This window comes from Notamacropus eugenii, chromosome 5 (assembly GCF_028372415.1).
Source record: "Notamacropus eugenii isolate mMacEug1 chromosome 5, mMacEug1.pri_v2, whole genome shotgun sequence".
In the NCBI taxonomy this organism is placed as follows: Eukaryota; Metazoa; Chordata; class Mammalia; order Diprotodontia; family Macropodidae; genus Notamacropus; species Notamacropus eugenii.
Window position 1 is genome coordinate 273984435 of NC_092876.1, and position 22807 is coordinate 274007241.

The 22807-nt window shown below is 40.4% G+C and overlaps 1 protein-coding gene across 8 annotated transcripts in view; it reads right to left on the bottom strand.

Moving 5' to 3' along the window:
• Positions 1–22807, bottom strand: part of GRAMD1B (GRAM domain containing 1B) — a 333834-nt gene that overhangs the window by 207742 nt on the left and 103285 nt on the right. The window contains exon 1 of one of the 8 annotated variants that reach the window (XM_072612900.1): positions 1–22807. This exon is cut by the window's right edge and continues 6275 nt beyond it. The exons of the other annotated variants lie outside the window; for them this stretch is intronic. The gene's annotated coding sequence lies outside the window, so the exon portion shown is untranslated. 8 annotated transcript variants of the gene reach the window in all.

Genomic DNA, 22807 nt, shown 5'->3' on the forward strand with positions numbered 1-22807 from the left:
CTCCTTATTCTGAGAGCCGACTCTAAAGACTAGCAAACCTCAAAGGTGTGGAGTTCTTCCTACCCTGAGAGGCCTCCACTGGCCCCACCCCTTCTCCCCTAAGCGATCTATAAAGGATACTCAGGGTTTAAAGCTTGAGCTGGCAAACCTGCACAGGCCTCAGGAAACCCACAGCTCTGCTCTGGCTCGGCTGGCCTCACCGCATCAAGGCAGCTGCTCCTAAGCTCCGGCTAAGAGGCCTGGACTTGGAGCCTGGGGTGACAGAGCAGGCGTTAATGTTAAACCTATAGTCATCTCCCTGCTGCAGCTCCCACTTCCAGGCCTTGCCCACAATTCCCAATCAGAATTCTCCCTCATCTGTCACAGCGTTCAGCAGTTACGGAGGGATGTGACAGAGAACGACACAACATGGCCTCTCCTGGGGACTATTCAAGTCTAAACTTCAAAAGGTGGCTTGGTTCAAACTTTATATCTACTTCCTCCTCAGTGAGGAGGCTGTGGTTGAAACTAAAAAAAAGGTATAGGCCCCACCACAGAGCTCACTGGCAAAGAAGATGCCCTCCCCTGAAGGAGCTAAGTGTTTTCCAAGAACGGAGTGAAAGACTTTCCTTGGCTTGCATCACCTTCTTCTAAATCTACAGGCACTCCAATATTTCTCCTGTCTTTCACTACTGAGCTTCAACAAACACTTTATGTCCCCTGCCTTCATTTTTTTCCCTGTCTCCCTTCAACACCTTAAGCCTTGTGTGGTAATAGTACATAGTATGCTGAAAACTGAAGTCAATAAAAAATAAAATTTCAATCTCACCTCTAATATTTACTAGCTGTGTAATCATGGATGATCACCCGAGCCTCAGTTTCCCCACCTGTAAAATGGGGATAACAGAGGGTAATTGAGGCTCTCACAGGATAATTGAGGCTCAAATGAAGTAATATATACAAAGCTCTTTGCAAACTTTAACGCACTAGATAAATCCTAGTGATTATTATTTTCTCCCACCATTGGAAACTGCTTCTTAATGGTCACTGATGACCAGCTAAATACCTATTCCAAAGGCCTTTTCTCAGTCCTCTCTGCCACATCTGGAACTGCTAATCAACTCCTCAAAAAAAAAAAAGTTTCCACATATCTGCCTTTTCCAGGATCCGACTGTATCCCTAAAAACCCTCTTCTATTCAATTTCCTGGCTTCTCTCCCTGTCCTGTCCACTAACTCCAGTTGTTCCCCACGGCTCACTTCTTGACCCTTTGTTTTTTTCTTTACTTTCTCTTTCTAGGAGTTCATCTATTCTCACCGTTTGAGGTAAGATTGCCCCCATGCTGATGACTCCCAAATCGACATCTCTAGTCTTGTCCTATCACCCAAGTTACATTTCTTCATCTCTGGCTGACACACATCTTCATTTGTGTGTGCAAGTGGAGGCATGCAGCAGTGTTCAATTCCAATGTGATATTCAATTCAGCAAGCCTTTATTAAGGGTCTCTTATGTGCCAAGCATTTAGCTAGGCAGCAGAGACACAAAGGTAAAACAAAAACAAATGTTCCTATCCTCCATGAGCTTAAATTCTACTGTTGGAAATTCAGTACATCATATTCTGTCATCAAACCAGCTCTCCCTGGTAATTTTCCTCTATATAAATAAAATCAACATTCTCCTGGAAACTTAGGCTCAAAAATTTGGAATCATCTTTGATGGTTCTCTCTCATGTTCATTCACATTATCCAAGTCCTGACCTCGGCAATATCTCTTATACCTATGTCTCCTTTCCTCTCCCTTCCCATAGCCACCACACCTCATACCAGTCACTCATCACCTCAATCCTGAACTATTGCACTAACCTCCTAGCTCCCTGTCTCTAGGTTCTCTCCATTCAATCTAAGATTTTTTTTTCCAGAGGGATCAAGGAAGTTGTTTTTTTTTAATTATGCTAACCAGGACTAAAAAGAAATGCACAAATCCATAACAAAATTCAAAATAAGATACAACCTTCTTCTTAGCATAGGACAGTCCAAGTGAATATTTAGTTCAAGGGTAGAGAACCTGCAGCCATGTGGCCCTCTACATCCTCAAGTTCAGCCCTTTGACTGAATCCAAACTTCACAGAACAAATCCCCTTAATATAAGGATTTGTTTTGTAAAACTTGGACTCAGTCAAAAGGCTGAATCCAAAGACCTAGAAGGCTACATGTGGCCTTGAGACCACAAGTTCCCTACCCCAAATTAGTCCCATCTCCCAGGCCTACTTGTCAGTATCTTAGTGTATTGTGATGCCAAATTCACTTTCTTATTCACCTAAATTCACCATATAAAGAAAAAAAAAGAAATAGTCCTTGCCCTCAGGAAACATATTCTATTGGGGGGTGGTAAAATGTAAATTTAAAAGTATAAACAAATAAATATGAAATAAACTGGGGGGATGGACAATGGAAGCTCAAAGGATCAGTAAAGTCCTCATAACTAAGGTATCTCTTGATAGAATATTGGCTGGCAGTAAGGTGGGAGATGCTCTTGGCACAGGAGATGGAGATGGGGTATAATTTGTGAGGAACAGTAAGGGGTCAGGAAGGGTAGCTACACATAACACCTCTCCAGAGACAGGTCAGGGCAAAGTTCTCAAGGGATTTAAAAGTCAAACAGAGGCTCTTAATGACTAATATTAGAAGCAAAAAAAGAACCAATAGAGCTCATGAGGTAAGGTGGTGACACTGTCAGACTTGTACTTTAGGAAGAGAGCTTTGGTAGCTGTGTGTAAGATGGACTGAAGTAGTCAAGGATGTGATGAAGGAGACCCACTAAAAGGCTACTGCAGTAATCTAGGTGGGAGGTGATGAAGACTTGACCTAGGAGTGTGCTTATGTAAATGAATAAAGAGAAAGAACTGGATGTAAGAAATACTGAGAAAGAATAAACAACAATGTTGTCTATAGATAGAGTGAAGGGAAATAAGGAGTTAAGGATGACATCAAGGCTGAAAACCTGAGTGATTGAAAGAATGGAGGGGCCCTCATCAAAAATAGACAAGTTTTTAAAAAAGGGTGAGTTTGGGGAAAGAAATAAAGAATTTCATTTTGGACAAGTTGAGTGTGAGATGCCTTTGGGATATCAAGTTTGATATATTTTGTTATTACTGAGTCATTTTTCAGTCATGTCCAACTCATTGTGACCCAATTTGGGGTTTTCTTGGCAAAGATACTAGAGTGGTTTGCCATTTTCTTCTCCGGCAAACAGAGTTAAGTGACTTGCCCAGGATCACGGAGCTAATAAGTGTCTGAGGCCAGATTTGAACTTGGGAAGAGGAGTCCTCCTGATTCCAGGCTTGTACTCTACCCTCTGTGCCACCAACTGCCTTCCATTTTGATATATCCACTGGTTAACTGGATGTGCTGGGCTAGAGCTCAAATCCAAGAGTTGGATATACAAATATGGGAGTAATCATCTTAGAGGTGAAAATTAAACCCCATGAGAGCCAATGAGAATACCAAGTGAGAGATCATAGAGAGAAAAGTGAATAGGGATCAAGACAGAGTCTTGGAGCACAGCCACACCTGGGGATGTAAACCAGCGATGCAGACTGAGAAGGAGCAGTCAAGATAGGTAGGAGAACCAACCAATCAATTAACAAGCATTTTTAAAGCACCTACCATGTGCCAGGAATTGTGCTAGGTATTGAGGATACAAACTCAAAAACTCAAACAAATTCTACTCATGAGTGTCCGGAAAACCTAGAGAGGAAAGAATATTCATGGGGAGAAGATGGCAAACAGTACAAATGCTTCAGAGAGGTAGAGAAGGTCATCCAACTACTCAGTGTTTGAAGCCAGATTTGAACTCAGGAAGTTGATCTTCCTGACTCCATCCACTGTACCACCCAGCTGCCCCTAATAAATCAATTAGTGGGGAATAAAAGGTAAGGACCCAACTGAGCTTACATAACATTTTTTATGATACAAATACAAAAATTAATAACATTTTCCCTTAAGGAGCTCACATTCTATCAGAAAGAAATTAAATACTGACTTCATCATTTTACACTCCACTTTTTTCGATGTCCTCCATACTCTGGCCCCATCTTATCCACCCAATTATATTTTCTACTGTTCCTCAATGTACCTTTTATTAGAGTCAGGCCAGTTTCCTCAGACTCCCGTAAACATTCCATGTTCATTTCTGCCTCCAGCATTTTCCTCATGTTCTTCCCCTCAAGTAGAATGCCCTATGCTCCCCTTTCTGCCCATACCAATCCTACACATCCTTTAAGGTCCAAGTCTCAGTCCTACTACCTCCATGGAGCCCTTCCCAAATACAAGCTATTTTCTCCTTTCTCTGGATTCCTACTGCATATTTGTACCACACAATTTAGCACTTTTACAGACTGCCTCATATTTGTTGATCTTTAGTAATATCGCCTCAACTAGCCTCTAAACTCCTTTAAGTCAAGGATTATGTTACAAACTTCTCATCTCCCCCAATGGTCAGTGCCTAGCAAAGTGCTGAACACGGGTTGGAAGGGCAATGACCATGATAGTGGAGGCCCTTGAAATGATATTATATGGAGACAGATATTTTAGTCAAGGCCATGCCATGTTAAGGACTAGCATGAGGGAAAAAGGGATTAACCTTATTCTGCAAAGTGCTAGAGGGAAGTGTTAACATCAGTGAATGGCAACTCTTGGGGAACAGACTTCCCCTCAATAAATGGAAGAATTTCCTTACAAATATTAAAAGATAGAATGAGTTGCCTTCTAGGGTAGTGAGTTCTCTGTAACCAGATGTATTCAGGAAGAGGTCAGATGGGGACGATGTAGCCAGGAACACTGAACTAATATGTTAACAATGAAAATGGGAGTATAGAAGGTCTATTCAATAAATGCTTCTTGTCTGATTAATACTGACTTAAATGAACTAACAGCAAGTCAGCTATTCATTTCATGTTGAGCTCCCTCTTCCGTGGGAATGGAATTTGAAAGTGCATGAGATTAATTTGGCTATGAAAGAAATCAAGGCTTATATCTTTAATGTCTAGGAATCAGCCATGCAACTGGAGACGGCTCCACCCTCCCCCACCACACACGCATACACACACACCCCTCTCCCACCACAAACACATCACTATACAAAGCAACATAGAAATGAATGCAAATTAATGTAATGAAATCTGAGCCTAAGTACTGTGGGCCTGTGAAGTCAAGATAAAATTGGAGCATGATCCAGATTCACTAGAGATGGCTATCTTGGAAAATGTTTTTAGGTGACTTCGGAAGCAAGGTGGGAAGAGCCACAGATGGGCATGGAGACATAGAAAAATCCATTACAACAGGATATGCTTACAGGGTCTCTCCTACTTTAAATGAGCATGGATCATCAGCAAAAAGGAATTTAGGGGCATAGGATACATGTTGGTTCCATGAACCAGAGGGGCAGGAGACAGGAGTAAAGCCCTTCCTGAATGACACTTAATGACATGCTGTCTTAAGCTACTGTTTATCTGGTACCTATGTATTAGCCTTGATGTTTCTAAACAGACTAACAGATACATTGAGCATTAGAAACAGAAAAAAATCTTAGAGGTAATGTAATCTATCCCCATCCCATTTTAAAGACAAAGAAACTGAGGACCAGATAAATTAGGAATCTCATTCTATGACATATTCCTCTTTATAAGCCTGTGACCAGAGCTCAGGTTTCCTGCTCTCCAGTCTACTGCCCTTGCGACCACTCCGCAGTGGCTCCCTATTTTAAGCTTGTAGAAGAAGGGATTATTTGGTAATTGTTTGGGTATCAAAAACTGTAAGGTCACAGTACAATAACTTAAATTTCTTTCGTATAGCTGTCAGTTACTGGCACAGTCATCCCATTAGTCAACAGGTTTTATGAATTCCACTTCTAAAATGTCTATCTATCCCATTTATCTCCACTGATGATGACAACGATGACAATAAATAGCATTTATCTAGGCTTTCCATATGCCAACCACAGGATTAAGCACTTTTACAAATGTTGTCTCTTTTGATCCTTTCAGTAGCCCAAGGAGATAGATACTATTATTATCCCCACTTATCAGTTGAGGAGACTGAGGCAAACAGAGGTTAAATGACTTGCCCAAGATCACCCAGCTAGTAAGTGTCTGAAGCTGGATTTGAACTCAGACTTTCCTGACTCCACACCCAATTCTTTATGCACTGTCTTTGGTCCATTCTATCATGTTAGCTTTCTATTTGGTCTCCCCACCTTCTATTATCTCTCTTTCTATTCCATTGGCTCCCTATTACCTTCAGGATAAGCAGTGGACAGTCAGAAAGACCTGAGTTCAAATCCAGCCACAGGCACTTTTTAGCCACGTAACTCAAGGCTAGTCACTTGATCTGTTTGCCTCGGTTTCTTCAGCTGTCAAATGGACGTAATGATAGTACCTACCTTGCAGAGCTGTTGTATGAGGATCAAATGAGGTAATACCTGTAAAAAAGTGCTTTAGCACAATGCCGGGCACACAGAAAGTATGCCCTGCTGTCCTTCACACAAGCCATGCTTCCCAACTCTATTCCTAACTCCAAGCATCTTCACTGGCTGTCCCCTATGCCCAAAGTGCTTTCTATCCTCATCTCCACCTGCCTTCCCTGACTTCCTTTGAATCTCAGTTAAAATTTCACCTGCATAAACCCTTCTTCCCCTAGTACCCCTTAATGCTAGTGCATTAGGTGGTGCAGTGGATACAGCTCTGTTCCTGGAATCAGGAAGACCTGAGTTCAAATCCAGCCTCAGACAGTAATTAGCTGTGTAACCCTGGGCAAGATACTTACCTTCTGTTTGCCCCAGTTTCTGCAAATGTAAAATGGAAATGATAATAATTGCACCTACTTCAAAGGGTTTTTGTGAGGATCAAATGATATCACATTTGTAAATGCACTTGGCACACAGTAGGTGCTATGTAAATGCTTATTCCTTGCACACTATCTCCCTCTCATTGGATAGTAAGCTCCTTGCAGGCAGGGGCCATGTTTTTTTCCTTTTCTTTGTATCCCCAGTGCTTCGAACAGTGCCAGGCACAGTTAGGATTTCATTAATGATTGCTGACTGAATGACCCCACGAAACTTTCCCCAACCCTGCCAGTGAGAAGGAATTGGTCCCACCTCTGTCCTGCTGTAGCATTTTATTAATATTCATCATTAATTCTTTTCTTTATCATGCTTATTTTATATATAATAATAAAAATGTACAAACAATAAATATATAAATATAATAAATGCAATAATAAATAATATTTATTATATTTATTGCATCATTATTATATATCATATTTATTATAATAATATTATTATTTATGTTATGCTTAATTATGCTTCCTTGTATGTATCCTATCTCCCTAACACATTGTAAACTAATGGAAGAGAAGATCTACCTTAGAATCTTTGGATCTCAGAGTTGGAAGGGATCTCATTGATCACCTAGTCCGGCAGTTCTTAACCTAAGGACCATTCACCCCCAATGTGTCCCTGGATAGATTTCAGGGCATCTGTGAACCTAGTTGGGGGGGGGGGGGGGGAAGTTACCTCTTTATCTTAACTAACTTTTGCCTTTGTTTGTCATTCAATGTATTTTATTTTATGTATTTAAAACATTATTCTGAGAAAGGATCCATAGGCTTCCCAGACTGCTCAAGGAGCCCATGACACAGAAAAGGTTAAGAATTCCTGGACTAGATGAACTAATCTAGGCTGTGGACCAACTTATACCTCAGTGCAAATCTCCACAAAATTCCTGACAAGTGGTCTAGTGGTCCTCTGCATGAAGAACTCCAGGGAAAGGAAATCCTAAAGTAGCCCATCCCACTTCTGAACATCTCCAACTACTAACTTTACTATTAGCTGTTTTCTTTATGTCAAACCAAAATCTGCCCTTCTCTGACTATTATTTCTCATTCTTCCTGGTTCTGCCTCCTAAAAACAAGCATCATGGGTCTAATACCTCTTCTGCTGAACAGTCCTTCAAAAATTTCAAGGCAAACTATATCTTCTCCTAAGTCTGAAAATCCTCAAGTCCTTCAACCCATCCTGATATGATAAAAGCTTTTGACTTTCCTTACCATACTGGTCACCCTCCTGGCTGCCCCTCCTATCAGCAGTCTTCCTAAAATGTTACATCTAGAATTATAAATAACATACCAGATGTGGTCTGACCAGGGCCAGAAGGCAGCAAGACTATAACTTCTCTCATTCCAGATATCATATTTCTATTTAATATAGGAGTAATTAATTAATACACTTCCAGTCTACTTAATCCAATTCAGCAAGCTCTTATGAAGCATCTATGACACGTAAGGATGAGAAATGTGGTGAAATAGACAGCGTTTAAAGTTGGAGTCAGAAAAACCTGGTGTATTGAAATTGTATCTTGCTCTGACAACCCCACCCCACCCTCAGTCAGTATAATAAGTCAGTTTATTGTTGATGTGTTGTTGTGTTTGTCCTTCATTCTCAAAGAGGACCATGACATCAAGATGATGACATGACTTGCAATTAACTTTGATTTGAGTGAGGGAGGGCTGTGCAAGGTCACCAACCTCACTTTCTTCTCCTGAGCCATCTGGGTCCAGTGGCCTGATATTCATCAGGATGACTAGAGATGGGCCAGGATGCAATATGAGACCCTGGCCCTTTCAGGCTAAGTCTTATCGCATGGGGCAATACCAGGAAGTAAGACTGCAACGGAAACCTAGAGGTCATATACAAAATGTCCAAGAGATCAAAGGGGCAAAATTTACAAATTGTAGCATATATTAACCCCAAACCACATCCTGGTAATATATGTGGAATCAAGGGAAGATGGCTAGATTCTGCTATAAAAGTTTTTGATCCTCTACTAGGTAAATCTCAGACAAGTTCTAGACATCCTCAGAACACCAAGAGGTGCTCACAATTTTTAGATAATGTAGATGTGTTAACTTTATAAAGTTTTACCAACAACTTGAGATAATTTGGATATATTAATAAATTTGCCCAAACTGGCATAGTTAAGAGTTAATCTGTTTCCCCAAAATCCCTATAAAAATGAGACCTCAAACTCTTGCCCCCTGGACCCCAACATTCTTCCATCTCTATCAAGTCCATGCTGCCTAGTGCTCCCATCTCCTCTGGAGCTGCCACCTTCTCTAGTGCCCCACTGTTTCATGAGTGATACTCTGCCTCTCCCCCTTTCCATCCTCTTCACCATTCCATCCCCTGAACCCACATCATCTGTTTCCTGTACCCCTTTTGTCACTGGTCTCTCTGTACTTTCTGTGCATCTTGCCCCCACATCCTCTGTACCTTATTAAAGTGTGATTGCTGCCCCATTTCCCACTGCCAGTTGTGGTCTTTCCTGGTGAGTACCCAAAGAACTAGATGTGCCTACTTCCATTTCAAAATTTTATAAATTAATTATCAATTCACCTGGGTTCAAATCCTGACTCTTTCAATTTACTATCTGAATAACCATGATCAAATTACTTAGCCTTTCTGGGACTCAGGTAGCCCTCTAATCTCTCTAGTTGAGATTTCTGTACCAAATTATGTTTAAGGGACTGTGAAAGGTGCTGGTTGGGGGTACAAAGGAAAAAAAAATTAATGTACACATGTGTATGCCCATAGATGTACAAATATGAATGTATGTACATATGTGTGTAGAGATAGAAAGAGAAATGGATGATAGATTGATAGCTGATAGCTTGATATATGACAATATATACATATTATATATAGAGAAAGAGAAAGAGAGGAGAGAGGGAGAGAGAGAGAGAGAGAGAGATGAAGGGTGGCATAATGGAAAGAACTAGACTTGAGATTAAAGAGAACTGAATTCTAGTCCTACTCATGTCACTAAATAGTTATACAATTTCATTCAAGTCACTTAATCTTTCTGGCCTTAGAATCATAGGATAATAGACTTAGAACTGGGGCGGGGGGGCCTTAAAATGAGTCCAACCTACTTATTTTACAGGTAAGGAAATTCATTTTTGTTTCTTTCTTATATCCCCAGCACTTTCTACAAGTGCCTGGCATACAGAAAGCACTTAATATATGTACGATTTATTTTATTCATTGCCCATTTCTTGTCTCCCGCTTTCAATTAAAAGCTCCCCTCCAAAAGAAATCAAGGTTAAGGATTCTACCCTTGTACCTCCCCACAAGCTCCACCCAGCTGGGGCTCAGCACATGAAGCAGACCACATGATTCCTTGGTTTGTCACTGCCCTGAATAACCAAAAGTCATTTTTTGGGGCATTCTGTCTTCTGATTCACATTGAGCCTGGGATATAAAAGTTGTAGCACTTCCAAAGAACAGCTGCCCTGGTATTGGACCAATTCTGCTAAATTCCATGCTACCCCGCCCCACCTTCCCCAAGTTCCAGGGAAGCATCCGGATAAGTGACACTTCAGCATATCATATGCGGACAGCAAATCTTATCAAGTTCCAGGAACCACAGGAGGGACTAGTTACCAAGGAGACTTTGACCATGGGCCCCTAACCCATTTTTTCCTGCATAGCATGACTGGTCAATTCAAACATTACTCTTTTCCTGGGATCCTGGCCTGTTCACTATTCTTATCATGATTCTCCTGCTTTGTAAGTTTCAATTTTCAATGAAATTTTCAATTTCAAGACATGAGATCCGAGAGTAATTACTACCCCAGAATTGGAAAGATGGAATGGGGGCGTGGAGGAGATAAAGTATGATGTTATCATGGCAACCCTGGCTCCAAAAAGAAAATCCTTCCACACTGCACCCTGGCCTGCAGCAGAAAAAGAATGGGATGACTTCCACTTATATAGGAGATGAGTAATAAGGACCCTGGGGCTGTGCCTGGAAAGCCAGTTGGAGCCAAATCCAGTTCCCCAAAGTGTTGTGGTCATTGGAAAGTCTCTGTGGACCTTCCTCCTTTAGAAAGAGGTGAGTGCCCCCAAGGGTCAGTCTACACATCACTATGAGTATACCGCGAGGTGGCCTGCTAGAAGACAAAAAGAGCCCACCTCATCACAATGTGTCTAACCCTTTGGGGGCACAATAAGGAAAAAGAAGACGCAGTCTGCTCTCCTGAAGCTCACCTGAAATCTGTACATTTTTTAAAAAAATATTTTGACAACTGCATTTCAATATAATTAGTTTTCTTTCTAATCCTATATACTTTATTGTAGGCACTTAAAAATATTTTTCTTATAAAAGTTTGGAGTCTATGGGCTTCGCCTGACTGCTAAAGGAGTCCATTAACAAAAACAGTTAAGAACCCCAGACCCAGTGGAAGAGGAGCTATCAGAACACAAAAGCCTGAAAAAAGCCCAAAACTCAGTATACCCCAAACTGAATGGATCATTCCCCCCTCCTTCCTTCCCATCCTACTAGATATTCTTTCTGACTCTTCTGTTTCTGTCATTGGAACCATCATTCTCCAAGTCATCTCAGGATAAAATGACATTGACCACTGCCTTCTCTCCCATCCAATCAGATGCTAAGTCCATTGGGGACTCCTTTATACTTCTCATACTGGTCCCCTCCTTTCCATCCCGACTGGCATCCCCTTAGTTCAAGACCTCATTATCTCTTGTCTGCACTACTGAAATAGCCTCACCTAGTTTTTCCTGTTTCTACCCTAAACTACCATCACAGGGGCAAAAGATTAGTCTTCCTGGAATATAAGAACCTAGAAGATTCATTTAGAAAGCTGGACCTAAACTCAAGAAGATCTGAGTTCAAATTCCACTCCTAACACTTACTACTTCTTTGATCATAGGTGAGTCACTTAACTTCTCTGAACTTCTGTAAAATGGGGTTAACAATACCTCTCATATCAATTTTTCCACAGGACTGTTGTAAAGCTCAAATGATATAATACATATGAAGTGCTTCTCAAATTTTAAAGCATCATGTGAATGACAATTATTAATATTGTTATGATTATAACTATCACAATAGAATCCGAGGATTTGGAGTTAGAAGTCACCTTTGAGATCATCTGGTCTAATCATTTCATTTTATAGGTGAGGAAATAGGTGAAGTGACTTATCGATTGTCACACTGGTAGGAAAAAGCAGAGCAAAGACTTGAACCTATGTCCTCTTATTACAAATCCAGCAAATGTTCTTTCTACTACAACACAATCATATTCCTCCCCTATCCAAAAAGTCACTTGTTCCTTTCTGGTTCCTGAATAAAGTCCAAATTCCTCAGGCTAGCTAGATGCTCAGGCCCTCTACCATATGACCCCAGTGTATCTTTTCAAGTCTTATCTCTCAGGAGTCATCTCCATGTACCCTAGGCTCCTGCCAAACTAGAGTGCTTCACTGTTCCCTAACAGCCTGGAAAGCTGAGAAATAATGCTGACAAGCTTCTCCTCATTTAACACAGCTAGACCTTGGACAACAGACAGAGAGCCTGTCCCAACGTCTATACTTGAACCCTTTCCAGCATGGTAGGGGATGTCAGAGATTTCACTCCAAAGACTGATTGAGCCTTCAATAACTCAGGTCATATCTATGTCACAGGAGAGCATTAGAAAAAGGCTTCTGTGGCCTTGTGGAAAGAAAGTTGTATAAAAGGCAATCTCAAGGATGAATATGACTACAAAAGGGGGTTGGCCAGTCATGAAGCAAGAATGAGACACATGAGATGGATGGGAAGACTGGTTCACTGGTAACCTTGAAACCTTAAAGAAAAATGGAAAGTCTCCAGCACACAGGGTAATTCCCCTTTAAGGGGTTTATGGAAAGATATGTACAACAATTACATTGAATGAGAAAGGGATGAAATCAGAGATCTGGGACAAAGCTCCAGAGTACACAAAAGATAAAAATTAGGTAGCAATTACACCTTTTCTAAAGGACTTAGCTTTACAAAAGGAATTCACACAGATTCCTTAAAAAAGTGCATTTAAAAGAGGATTCAATTTACAAAAAAAAAAACTATACACAGTTTTTTGAGGCACCTTATTATAGAAGGAAGATACATGGTATGCAAACATTCAAGGCCCTTAGTACAGTGGCAGGCACATAGTTGGCACTTAATAAATTATAGTTACGTGATTAATTGATTTAACAAATCATGGCTCCCCCTTAGCCCACCTGGAGCAGAAGGCTCAACAGGCTCAAATGTTTTTTTTTTGCCTCTTAGATGGTATCTACTAATGGAGTAAAGATAAGGAAGAGTAAATCAACTCCCTGTCTGAGAATGTGTCGAAGCATGGTACCTCTCATAAAGACAGAAGAGGCCTGGCTTCATATCCTCCCAGGGTTGCTGGCTAACGACCTTAGTCTGACTAGGAAACAGCACTGGCCATTAGGGTAGATGGAGCCAAGAGAATCAGGATTCAACTAGCAGCTCTGTCACTTGAAGCCTGGGTGACCTTGGGACTTCAGTTTCCCCATCTGTAAAATTAGGGAGTTGGATAAGTGTCATCCTAATAGAAAGGATTCTCCACTAGATGGAGAATCAGGAGACATCCTACCTGTGCCACTAGTCCAGGATGTGGCCTTGGACAAGTAACACAACTTGAAAAGCACTTTATAAATATCTTTGGCATATAGGGCATTATGTTTAGCTGGTGAGATATAAAGATGTATCCTGCATAGATCTTGTTTGTATGTTATCTCACCTATTAAATTGGAATCTCCTTTAAGGCAAGAATTGTTTTGACCTCTCTGACAAAGCACTAAATCCTCAGTGCTTAGCACAAAGCTTGACACATAAGTCAAGAAGCATTTACTAAGCACCCACCACTACTATGACTATGCTTGTTGACTATAAAAGAGGTTTTCTATCCTCAAAGAGCTTACACTCTATTTGAGGAGACATGAAAGGGACACAACTTGAATACAAATCAGAAAATACACATATAGGAGAGGTACAAAGTACTATAAGAGGTGTAAGTACCATTTAAGACCACTTGGGAGAGCAGGGCAAGAAAGGGGAAGAGAGAATCAGGGAAGACTTCAGGCATAAACTTGAGTTGAGCCTTGAAGAATAGAAAGAAATTGATCAGGTAAAGATTTGGAGGAGTGAATTCTAAGTGGGAGGGTCTAAGCACAACTATGAGAGCAGAAACAGGCAAGGCCAACTTAGGAAGTAGTATGGTACGTATAATTATCCCTCCCACAATCACAAGAGTTCTACTATATGGAAAATCAATATAACAATGTTTAGCCCTCCCTTTGTACCAGAGAAGAAGTCTGCATTATTATGGTATTAAAAGATAAAATATGTTTATTATATAATACTATAGATATATTTTATGCATTTCTGAGTTTCTAAACTTTTTCTGTGTCATCGACTGACCTCTGTGTGTCTATAGCCTCTGCAAAACTCCCAAAAGATTCCCATTTCATTTCTTATGCCAACCTGTGATATACCGAAACTGTGATGGGAAAAGTAGCTATATGGAAGGGATAACTGTACTCCAATTTGGCTAGTGACTAGAGTATTTGATGGAAAGTAGCATGAATAAAGCCAAAAAAGGAGGTTAGTGGGTGGTAGCCATATAATGGAAGATCTTGAACGACAGGTTATGAAGTTGGATTTTGTTCAATAAGCGTAGGAAGCCATGAGAGATTTTGAGCCATGGAATGACATGAGCTGTGAATTAGGAAGATTACTCTGCCAGAGGCATATGGAATGAATTAAATCAGGAAAAGACTGAAAGCTAGAGAAGGAGACAGTTACAAGACCACAGCTCTAGTTAAGGAATGAGGTAACAAGGCCCTGTGAGGATGGAAAAGAGAAAATGGACATGGGAAATATTGTAGAGGTCCACTCAGATGAACTTAGTCATTAATCACATGTGAATAGTGGGAGAGAGGGAAATGGGAAAACGCTGTTATCATTAACAAAAATAAAGTAATCGGGAGGTGGTAAAGATCAAGAATTCAGCTTCTGACATATTAAACCATGAGATGCCGTTTGGGCAGCCTATTAGAAATGCTTAGCCAAACATGACAAAACAAGAAAATGATCAATGTTGGAGAAGATGTGGGAAAAATGGAACATTAATGTATTGTTGGTGGAGTTGTGAACTGATCCAACCATTCTAGAGAGTAATTCGGAATTATGCCCAAAGGGCTATAAAACTGTGCATATTCTTTGACCCAGCAATATCACTTCTAGGTCTGTATTCCAAAGAGATAATAAAAATGGAAAAAGGACCCACATGTATAAAAATATTTATAGTAGCTGTTTTTGTAGTGGCCAAGAATTGAAAATTGAGGGTATGTCCATCAATTGGGGAATGGCTGAACAAGTTGTGGTATATTAAAGTAATGGAATACTATTATTTCATGAGAAATGATGAGCAGGTGGACTTCAGAAAAACCTGGAAAGACTTACATGAACTGCTGCTGAGTGAAGTGAGCAAAACTAGTAGAATATTATACTCAGTAACAGCAACATTGTGTGATGACCAACTTTGACAGATTTAACTCCTCTCAGCAATACACTGATCTAAGACAATTCCAAAAGACTTGTGGTGGAAAATGTCATCCATATCCAGAGAAAGAAAGAAAAAAAGAAATGCTTAGTCAACAGGTCTGGCCTTAGGAAGAGATGGATGGGGGGGGGGGGGGGGGTGTCAGGCAAGAGAAAAGAGATTTCACAGCTGTGACCAATGTATGAGGAGGCCAAAAGGAGAGGATACAAAGGACAGGACCCCAGAAACATTTAAGACTGGAGAGAAGGGTGGGGTGGAGCCAAGATGGTGGAGTAATAGCTCCCACCAAGCCCAGCCAAATGCCTGTAAAAAATGGCTCTAAACAAATTCTGGAGCTGCAGAATCCACAGAATGATGGAGTGATGCAAATCTCTAGCCCAAGACAGCCTGGAAGGTTGCTGGGAAGTGTCTATCATGCCACACTGGGAGCAGAGGCAGTCCAGTGTGGGCCATGCATGAACAAAGGGGACCTGAGCAGGCCTTGGGGAGATGGAATCTCTCACACCTGTGGTAGTTTCCAGACTTCATGACCCCAAAACACTGAGGATAAATTGGAAGGTCAGTAGAAAAGCCTGTGGGACCAGTGCAGGAGAATGGAGTAGTCCAGCCCTAGCCCCAAGGAGGCAGAAGGGGGAGGGGGTGGAGGAACCTTCAGCAGCCACAGCAGCAGCAGGGGCATCTGCAGCCACTGTTTCTGGAGCTCTAGGGCCACAGATTGTGGAGGAGTCAAGCAATTGACATTACACCTACCCCCTCCACCTCCACTGGAAGCAGAGAACTACCTTGACAAAGCTCAAAAATCAAGTAAATGACTGGGGAAATAAGAAAAAACTGGAAAAAGAATCAGACTATAGAATTTTACTTTGGTGACAAGGAAGATCAAAGTATGAAAACAGAAGAAAACAAAGTCAAAGCTCCTCCATCCAAAGCCTCCAAGAAAAATATGAATTGGTCTCAGGCCATGGAAGTGCTCAAAAAGCATTATGCAAATCAAGTAAGAGAAGTAGAGCAAAAATTGGGAAGAGAAATGAGAGTGATGCAAGAAAATCATGACAAATGAGTCAACTGCTTCCTAAAGGAGACCCAAAAATTGCTGAAGAAAATAACACTTTAAAAAATAGACTAACCCAAATGGCAAAAGATCCAAAAAGCCAATGAGGAGAAGAATGCCCCAAAAAGCAGAACTGGCCAGATGGAAAAGGAGATCCAAAAGCTGACTGAAGAAAATAATTCCTTAAAGATTAGAATGGAGCAGAAGGAAGCTAACGACTTTATGAAAAATCAAGAAATTATAAAACAAAACCAAAGGAATGAAAAAATAGCAGACAATGTGAAATTTCTCATTGGAAAAATAAATGGCCTGGAAAACAGATCTAGGAGAGATAATTTTAAAATTATGGGACTACTTGAAAGCCATGATCAAAAAAAGAGCCTAGACATAGTCTTTCATGAAATTATCAAGGAAAACTGTCCTGATATTCTAGAAGCAGAGGGCAAAAAATAAATATTGAAAGAATCCAGCAATCATCTCCTGAAAGAGATCCAAAAAGAAAAATTTGTAGGAATATTGCAGTCAAATTCCAGAGTTTGCAGGTCAAGGAGAAAATATTGCAAGCAGCCAGAAAGAAACAATTCAAGTATTGTGGAAATACAATCAGGATAACATAGGATTTAGCAGTTTCTACATTAAGGGATCAAGGTGCTTAGAATATGATATTCCAGAAGTCAAAGGAGCTAGGACTAAAACCAAGAATTATCTACCCAGCAAAACTGAGTCATTCAATGAAAATGGGGAAAACATGGTCATTCAGTGAAATAGAGGACTTTCAAGCATTCTTGATGAAAAGATCAGAGCTGAATAGAAAATTTGACTTTCAAACACAAGAATCAAAAGAAGTATGAAAAGGTAAACAGGAAAGAGAAATCACAAGGGACTTACTAAAGCTGAACTGTTTATATTCCTACATGGAAAGATAATATTTGTAACTCTTGAGACTTTTCTCAGTATTTGGGTAGTTGGAAGGATTATATACATACAGACAGAGGGCATAGGATGAGTTGAATAGGAAGGGATGATATCTAAAAAAATAAAATTAAAGGTGAGAGAGGAATATATTGGGAGGAGAAAGGGAGAAATAGAATGGGGCAAATTATCTCTCATAAAAGAGGTAAGAAAAAACTTTTTCAGTGGATGGGGAAAGGAAGGAGGTGAGAGGGAGAAAGTGAAGCTTACTCTCATCACATTTGGCTTAAGTAGGGAATAACATACACACTCAATTTGGTATGAAAATCTATCTTACACTACAGGAAAGTAGGGGAGAAGGGGACAAATGGGGTGAAGGGGATGACAGAAGGGAGGGCAAATGGGAGAAGGAAGTAACTAGAAGTAAACACTTTTGAGGAGGGACAAGGTCATAAGAGAATAAAATAAATGGGGGCAGGATAGGATAGAGGGAAATATAGTTAGCCTTTCACAACATGTCTTTTATGGAAGTCTTTTGTATAACTATGTATAACCTCTATTGAATTGCTTGCCTTCTCAGTGGGGATGGGTGGGGAGGGAGGAAGGGAGAGAAGCTGGAATTCAAAGTTTTAAAAACGAATGTCAAAAATTGTTTTTACGTGTAACTGGGAAATAAGAAATATAGGTAATGAGATACAGAAATCTATCTTGCCCTACAAGAAAATAGAGGAGATGGAGATAAGGGAAGGGAGGGGTGTGATAGAAGGGAGGGCAGATTGGGGGAAGGGGTAATCAGAATGCATGGTATCTTGGGGTGGAGGGAGGGGAGAGGCTGGGAGAAAATTTGGAGCTCAAAATCTTGTGGAAATAAATGTTGAAAACTAAAAATAAATAAATTTTTTAAAAAAGAGAATTGAGAGGGAGAAAAGAACACATAGGAAAGGACACAGAAGAGCACTTCTGTTAGTTGGATGTACAGTCAGTTCTAAGACCTGGGCTTTAGTCTGAGTTCTTCTTGGCAGATCCATGGAGTCAAGTCTTTATGAGTTAACCTGTGCGAGTTTCTTTCATGAACTGTGAAATAAGGAATAGTAATATTCACTTGCATTACCTACCTCATAGGGTTGCTATAAGGAAAACATTGTGTGAAATGTAAAATGCTACGTCAGTGTGAGTGTTTACTAATGTGTCAGAGAAATATAGTCCTATAAGGAAACAAGAGAAAAACTCTCAGAATCTCTGAAGGTACATATACTATCCAACCCTATGAGGTCATGAGAAGGACAAGCAAGCTTCAATTCTCTACCAGAAATTATATGGCACTTTCAGGTGTGCAAAGTGCTTTATATGTTATCTCATTTAATTAGCATAAAGTGGGGCTCATCAAACTTCCCCCCAATCTGCCACTGACCTATGGAAATTTGTTCTACTGAATTTTTCTATGAGGACAAAGAAGGAATTTGGGAGCAGGAACCCCTGAAAACTCTTTCCTATGTATTATGATGTGCTCCATCTGCTTTGTGGACGTCTTCCTTCCTTGCTTACATAAATACTTTGAGTATGTCACTTAATTTCCCTACATATCAGTCTCCTTATCTGAAGGATTGGATGGTGTGGTGGTGCTAAATGAAGTCCCTTTCAACTCTATTGATCTTCTGTTGTTTTCCAGACTAAGCCAATGGCCCAAGGCAACTTATATCTATATGGCACTTTAAGTATGATGAAGTGCTCTTGTCCTTATGAGCTACATAATAGGATCATTCTATTATCTCCACTTCAAAGATGATGAAATGGACATACAGAGAAGTTAAGTGAGTTGCCCAGTATCACACATCAACTAAGTGGCAGAACTCAGATTTGAACTCCAGTCTCCTGGGCTCCCGAACTATACACCACACTGACTCTCCAGGGAGAAATAGCATGTTTAAGGAAGACTAAGAGAAAAACTCACAAAGGAACTCTGAATTAAAAAGTGGAATAGCCTGCACCTGAGAGTGGCAGGCCCACCAACAATGAAGATTTTCAAGCACCATAGAAGAAATAAGTTCAGGTATTGGTTAGAGTCCAGGGGTGAGGAATTTTCAGTCTCGAGGCCACATGTGACCCTTTAGGTTTTCAAGTTCAGCCCTTTGACTGAATCCAAACTTCATAGAACAAAGTCCCTAATAAAAGCATTTGTTCTATAAAATTTGGACTCAGTCAAAAGGCCACATGTGGCTTCAAGGCTGCAGGTTCCCCACCCCTTGGACAGACATCCTTTGAGGTCCTTGACAACTTTGATTTACTGTAATTATGAAAAGGTCCCAGCCAGCAGTGGTGTAGTGGAAAATGCATTACATTGGTTGCAAGCTCAGTTTTCCCATTAACTAGCTGTTTAACCTTGTGAGTTTCTGACTATGAGTTTTCTTATGAGTAAAATGAAGAGGTTGGAGCAGATGACCTCTACAGTCAGGCGTTCCTACCACTAGCATTCTGCAAAATGAAACAGTCCAGGCAACTTAGCCTGGGAACTGGATGACTTTGGGGGTTTCCAGAAGGCCGAAGTCATCAATCTATTTGTTTCTTATTTCCTTGCTGTCATTTGATAAGGGCAAACACCTTAGCCCCAAGTCCTGGGTCCCCAAGAAAATTGCTTTTCTACAGTTGCAAAAGAAAAGAAACATGTGGGTTGTTCATTCCTACTCTGGTCCCCTCACCTCTGCTCACTCAATTCTTGGCCCTAAACTATAACCCAGAAAAAAAGCCAGGTTGAAAAACTACAAGAACACACTGTAGGAAAAGGAACAGAAACAAAGGGAGAGAAAAAACTTGAATCTGAAAGAAAGATCCCAGTCCCCTGACATCCAAAAACATGGGAAGTCAGTGTTAAATGCAGCAGAAACTGAATTCTAGACCTCATTTTTCCACTAACTTGCTAGGTGACCTTAGGTAGTAGACAAACTACTTGGTCTTCCCTATATATCAGAATTAAACAATACCTGGGATCAGATTATCCATTTCACAGGATTTCAGGAGATTCCAGAAATGACAGAAAAAGGCTTTTTCAAACCTTTAGACAAAAAAACCTAACCAAATGTCAGGCATTCTTGATAAAGCTAGGTCTTTAAATGGTCACAGTCACATTGATGATTTCTGTTCCCTCCCAACCTCTAACCCATCTCACTGAAGGCAAGCCCCTCTTTCACTTGGGATGTGGGACATAGCTCTGTCCACACAAATGCAGATATGCATTTGTGCCTGGATTAAGTAAAACTGCAGAGAGGAAGTGCCTCACCAGCTAGTGAGTGTAGGAACTTTAATGAAAATTTGCTGCTTTCCTTCAAATGGATGGCATGGCAATTTGTAGGTTCATCTTGAAAAAACTAGCCTCATGAGGGAGGACTGGGATAGCATCACCTCCACCACAGCTGCCATTTGTTCATCTTGGTTCCTCATGCTGTGCGTAACATATTCAGGACATCTACCCACCAAAGTAACTGTCAGAAAGTCAAACTCCCACAGACTAACTTAATCTCTACGAATCTCCTGGGGTTACTGAGGGTTCCATTTAATCTTTGTCTCTTTCTGCAGCTTCTTATTCTGTAAGCCACATCCACGGAAGACTGGTTCTTTCTCACTGGGTCAATCATTACTGTTCTCCTTTACCCTATCAGCCACTGCAAATGTTTCCCAAAGATAAGGCATTGCCCACCTCCCCAACGAGGGCCATTCCCATTTTCTTTTCTCACATTCCAAGCTTCCAAAACCATTTTTTGCCAGGAAGATTTTTCTAGTTTACCCCACATGACCAATAATTTCTTTAAGCTATGACCAATCTCAATATATGTCTCCATCATATGAATAAAAACATCTTAAATTATTAAAATGGAAGGCATTTAAAATTTTATTTGACTATGTTCTTTCTTTAGTAATATTCTGTATACATACACTTCATTTATATACCTTATACTTAGTGTTGTCCTGCTCAACAATTACCTGTTACTCCTATCTTTTAACATTTTAACATTTATCCTAAATTCAATAAGGTATAATGGAAAGAACACTAGCCCAGGTGACCAAAGTCTAAATTTGCCCTAAGGTGGCCCTTCTGCCAGTTCCTTGCTGTGTGACCTTGGGCAGGTTACTTCCAAGGAGTTGGTGTCAGTTTCCTTATCTGTAAAAATCAGGAAACTGAACCAATTTTAATTCAATTTTAATATCATATGAGTCTATATTATCTGAAGCAGCTAGGTGGCTCAGTGGATAGAGAGCTGAACCTGAATTCAAATCCAGCCTCTGACACTTGCTAGCTATGTGATACTGGGCAAGTCAATCTAACCTGCTTTAGTTTGCTCATTTGTAAACCAGGGATAGTAATAGCACCTACCTTCCTGGATTAAATGAGATATCTGTAAAGCTCTCTGCAAATACTAAATACTTTAAGGACTTATTATTATTATTGTTCAAAATACCTATTTTTTGTGACTTTATGCCTTTTATATATTTTTGCCCACCAGATGTATATCAAACATACTTCCCTCATTAGACTATGAGCTACCAAGGGAAAAAGATGTTGTCTCCCTCTGAGTGAGTGAAAAGCATTCTTCTCTCCTCTGCTCTACCCATAGGAAAGACTGTGAAATAATGTAAGAGATATGGATCAGTTCACCCAAAGACTAGCATACATCAAGAAACAAAAATCAGGGGGATTGAGTTAGTTGCATCAACAAAGTACAATCGTTACATGCCAAGCAAAACTGCAACATGCCCATCATACTAGACTGACACCAGCAAGATCCCGTCCATAAATCTGGCAAAGGCTCAGAAAAAAAAAAAAAAAAGATGTTCCTAACAGTCTCTTGTATAAAAGTAGAACCCCTGGAGGCTTAATGTTAAATCTTCTCTCACGGCGACAGCCTACAAAGTGGGAAGGGAGAGGTTGGGACAGAGAATGGCTGCTCACAGTGCTGATGTGCACAAAGACATGATTCAGAGGTCACTCTGGGATAGATGGCAGCAGACAAACTGAACATTTCACACTCCTGCCTAGGGCTCATCGTTTTCTGTTTAGGGAATAGCTTCCTTCCAAGAAGGTATTACCCAAATCAAGCCACTGAGTTCTCCCAGAAAAAAATTGGAATGCTGGTCATTGGGTTTTGCTTTGAGTTGTCACTACATCTAGAACATATCACTAAGGAGAATGGGAAGTTTTCAAACATTGATTTTAAGAGGACAAAATTGAATACTCAAAGAGTCACAAGAAGAATAATACATCAGTGGCCAGCTAGTCCAACCATCTCCTACCAGGGCAAGGATTTTCTCCCATAATGGCCCTGACCATTATTGATAGTCAATGGTCATCCAGCCTATGCTCAAAAACTTCTGGTGGTAGGAACTCTTACTTTCCAAGGCAGCCATTC